This window comes from Lipotes vexillifer, unplaced genomic scaffold, assembly GCF_000442215.2.
Source record: "Lipotes vexillifer unplaced genomic scaffold, Lipotes_vexillifer_v1.1 scaffold641, whole genome shotgun sequence".
Classification (NCBI taxonomy): Eukaryota; Metazoa; Chordata; class Mammalia; order Artiodactyla; family Lipotidae; genus Lipotes; species Lipotes vexillifer.
This window is the reverse complement of record NW_006780658.1, coordinates 281,803-286,263: the sequence shown is the minus strand read 5'-3', so window position 1 is coordinate 286,263 and position 4,461 is coordinate 281,803. Positions and strand designations below refer to the sequence as shown.

Genomic DNA, 4,461 nt, shown 5'->3' with positions numbered 1-4,461 from the left:
CGAAAGAGGGATTAGAACAGTTCTCTCTCTGGGTGTGGTAAGACATGGTGCCAAGTGTGCTTTATGCTAGGGACCTCAAAGCACGGGAGAGCCAGGACCTCTGAGAAAGGGTAGATTTGGCTCTGGTCCAGGCTCTGAAGGATGGTGTGGACTTGGCAAGTGAGTGTCTTACACAGACCAGCCAGTCACTGGGGAGAAAAGCAGATAGAGATTATGGGAAAAGGACATGGACACTTTGACAAACTGTGTCTCTGACGAGTACCTCACCTTCTGCGGTTCCAGAAACACAAGTGAGGCAACATAAAATGGGTACAGATCTGTCTGAGTACACACAAAAAACAGTAAACAAGTACATAAGAGCTAGAGGGTGAGATCCAGAGAGGAAGGCAAAGGACAGAGGAAGAGGGATTAAATCATATTATATTTGAACACTGATCGTAGGGTTGTGATTTATCTAGGCTATTTAAAGAGGGGGAATGTGTACTGGAGTCATACTCCTGGGTCTGTGTACTGCCTTCACTACTTATTAGCTATAGAGCAAGTTATTATGCCTTAGTTTCCTAACCTCCCTACAGTACAGGGATAATAACAGCACAAACCTCAGAATTCATGAGGATTAAGAGAGTTAAAACAGGTAAAGTACTTAGATCATTGCCTGGCACCTCCTTTTTTCTTTTCAGTTACTAGTACTTTTTACCCCCAGCTTTGCCAAAGGATTAACAATAACAGAAAAGATGAAATTAAGGCTAATCTCTTACTTCTTGTCAAGCAGATGTGGCAAAAGGGTTGATGGATTTCAACTTAAACAAAGGAGACTTGAGGATTCTTCTAAGTCTTCACTTGAATCACCTAATATTATGTTCGTATTGTCACTGTCCACCATTTCCATGAATAATTTAGAATAGGTTGCCTAACGCTTTTGGAAATAACAATATTCGAAGCAGAAAACTAGCCAATGGGTAGGGCTATTCTGAATAAACACAAGGGGGAAAAGAATTTAAAAACCATTATACTAATGCCACAAATGAGAAATTCACATTAGAGAGAAGTCAAAATGCAAAGAAAGACAATAATGCTTATAACTGAATTTAAAACATAATTAGAACACTTAAATGCATACTATATTAAACATAAAATAGAATACAGAAAACCTAAGCAGTTATGCTAAAGCATTCAATAATACAGAAAGAAATCAAAAGGAGAAAAGTTGAAATAATTTTTAATTATATGTATCAGAACATTTTCAAATACATACAGAGAAAAAGAGAAAGTCAAAGTCAAGCATTTATTAGGACAAAGAATAAAAAGAAAACAGAACTGAAAGATTTAATTTTTCTAAAATATAATACAGTTAGAAAAAATGCTTATTTTTAAAGAAGGAAACTATAAACCCAAACTTTAAATATTGCTAACTTTTATGAAATAATGTAACCTTTATATAATTCAACTAAAATGGAAAGAGTTGGAGAGTAAATGGTTCAAAAAAAAGGGTCCATGCAAATGTATAATGATACTCAATAGGTGGACAATCAACTGAGCTCTGTAAGGACCATGAAGGGCACTCTAAATGGGGTACCACTGCTTCAAGAGTGGAAGGCAAAATGGTTACTCTGGACAAGTTTTGGTGAGCAGTCTGACTTTTATCTTGGATACAATACTGGCAAACATAATTATGATATTGATTTAAGAACACTCAAAGAAAAGGACTGCACAATAGTCAGAATGTATTTGCAAGGCGCAGATCTTGCTATGCTAATACAATAGCTTTTATGAGATGACAGAGAATGGATAGAGAGAGCTGGGCAGATAACATTTATCTACATTTTAACAATGCTTTCAACCCTGTGCTGCATATCAGCATGCTGAGAAATTAAGAGATGAATTGTATAAATGATGTAATAGACTGAATTTCTAGTGGCTTATAGGTTAAAAATAAAGGATTATTATTCTTTCAGATGCAGAAATATACACACATACACATACAGATGTATCTCAGGTTTCAATTTGCAGCTAGACTAATTATATGAAATAAAATAAATATAGCTTATACATTAATCATTTTCAGGGAAGTTTAATTTGATAGGATTCAAGTATTTAGACAACTTATAAGAAAAAAATTCTGGAAGCAAACAACAGCAACAAAGAATCTGGCTAGTAATTTGCTTTCACCCACAAAATATAGGCAAAGGAAACCTATTTAACGAAACACACCTTTTATCCTTCCAAATTAGTGTCATATAGGTTGCTTTACCAGTAGAATTTTTCTTCAACATTTGTGGTAATAATTTTCCTATGTTTTTTGGATGCACAGAAAATTCAGTGAGCTCAGGTAAAGACTTGATAAATCCATACTAGCAAATATTGATAGTATTTTGAAATTCACTGATTTCTTTTTGAATGGTTGTAACTCTTTAGAGAAACAGTCTAATGAGTGAGGTCCTATCTTAGCGAAAAGACATAACAAGATTGGGTTATACTTTCAAAGATGTTATTTGGAATCAACTGCAAGCTCAAGTTAAGTTACTTAAGCATGGATTTAAAAGAAGGAAGGGTAAACTGGTCATTCATTCGTCCTTTCATTCAATTGTAAAATAATTAAGAAACTGTGTATCTACTACATGCTAGGCATTGTGGATACTAACTAAATCCTCTACAGTCCTAAAGTTTATATTCTAGTTAGAATGATACGTTTAATAAGATGTTAATTAAAACAGCTATGATTGGAGGGTTGTGCTTTTTTTTAACAATTCTCAGATACTGAAATGGAAAAGGTTGCTGTATATCACAGGCTATGTGCAAGGTCAGTTTGACTTAGTGAATGTCTAAATGAAAAAATACTTTCAAAAGAATTACAATATAACCTTCAGTACCTATAGTTACCTAAATATTTTAAAAATCTTTTAAAAGATGTTTAGAACTAATTTAATGAAAAAAAAAAAAGAGCGACACCATTAGAAATATCAATTGACATCATGTAAATGAGGGGTTCTGAAGTATTAAAGTTTCTTTGAGCACTTAAAGCCAGCATTTTGGAACACATTATCAGGCTTCAACTCCCTGAAAGCTTACAGAGGAAACAGTTACTAGGGCAAGCATTCATATTATATATTTTTTCACAACAATAAATCACCTAGCAATTTCAGTATCTGTGGTTATCACATCAGTGTCATCCGTTTTCAACTGGTTATGACTCCGATTAAGATCTGAATTAATGGAATTAGACTAATAACTATTGCAACATATATTCACTGTGTTGGTTGATAATAAGTGCCACACTTATAATTTATAGCACCACAGTGTTTTATAAGCACTATTATGTTATTAATTAGTTACATTGATCGGAATACCATATAACATAGCGGTACTAAAATATTATAATTTGCTTATACTACTTTGCATCTATTAGTACTACGGGTGACCATAAGCATAACTGAAATCAGATAGATTGTTTTCACTAACAATACCAAAATATGCACTTCAGAAAGCCAAAAGAACAGAATTCTACTGAGGATTTTTGCCAGTGGAATTCACTTGTTTTCTTAATACACCATAAAATTAGTTGATCTAGGAAAAGAGTATAAAGTCAGGATTTAAGGGGGTCAAATAAGGTGAATTCTATATATACATTTATATGTATAAATTAGTTCACATTTAGTTCAAATCTACTTATTTGTAGTGTTCTGCCACCTAAATCTACAGGGCTTTTTTGTTGTTGTTTGTTTTTTTGGATTTGCTTTGAGGGCTTGGCTCTGACGGAATGCTGCTATTAAGCATTCTAAACCATCATACTTAAAACATTTTAGGTTCTATAACATCTCAGCTTCCATTTGTAAGTTGGGGGTGTAAATTTTTTCTGCTTGTCATAATAGAAGGTATGCACTAAGGAAAAATTCTCAATTTTCAGATTTAGACAATAGCACTCAAAACTAGTATTTTGGGACACAGGCTTCAACTCCTTGAAAGCTCACAGAGGAAATAGTTATTCTGCTAATTAGCCAGCAGAGTGACATGATTGTCAGTCCAAATGCATCATCCACTAACTGACTGAGAAAGAGTTGCGTGGATCTTGCTTTAAGCACTGTAATTTACAACAGTATATACAAAGCCTTTAAGAAGGAAACAGGTGAAATTTTCACTCACATAAATCACAGCAAACTAAAGGGAAAATACAAATTTGTTAGGGGAGATAAAAATGTGTTAGATTTCTTTGTGCAATATTCTTGGGTGGTGGCTTCAATGTTATTTAAAGAAATAATCTACAAAAATTATGATGAATTTCTTAATCTGAATTGACTGACATTTCATATTTTGTTACCTCTTAACAGCGTTTTTATTTAAAGTCATGTTGCAAGGGGACTCTTCTTCATCACTGCTAAAATATTTCAAAATTTTCAATCCATTTTTATGACTGATTTTGATAATTTAAGATAAAAGTTAGAAGGAAAGAAACCAACACCAACT

At 33.4% G+C, this 4,461-nt stretch overlaps 1 protein-coding gene across 1 annotated transcript in view; it reads right to left on the bottom strand.

Annotated features, from left to right (window-relative positions):
• RSRC1 (arginine and serine rich coiled-coil 1) overlaps positions 1-4,461 on the bottom strand; it is a gene marked incomplete at its 5' end in the record, with an annotated part of 333,988 nt that overhangs the window by 64,987 nt on the left and 264,540 nt on the right. The gene's annotated exons all lie outside the window — the stretch shown is intronic.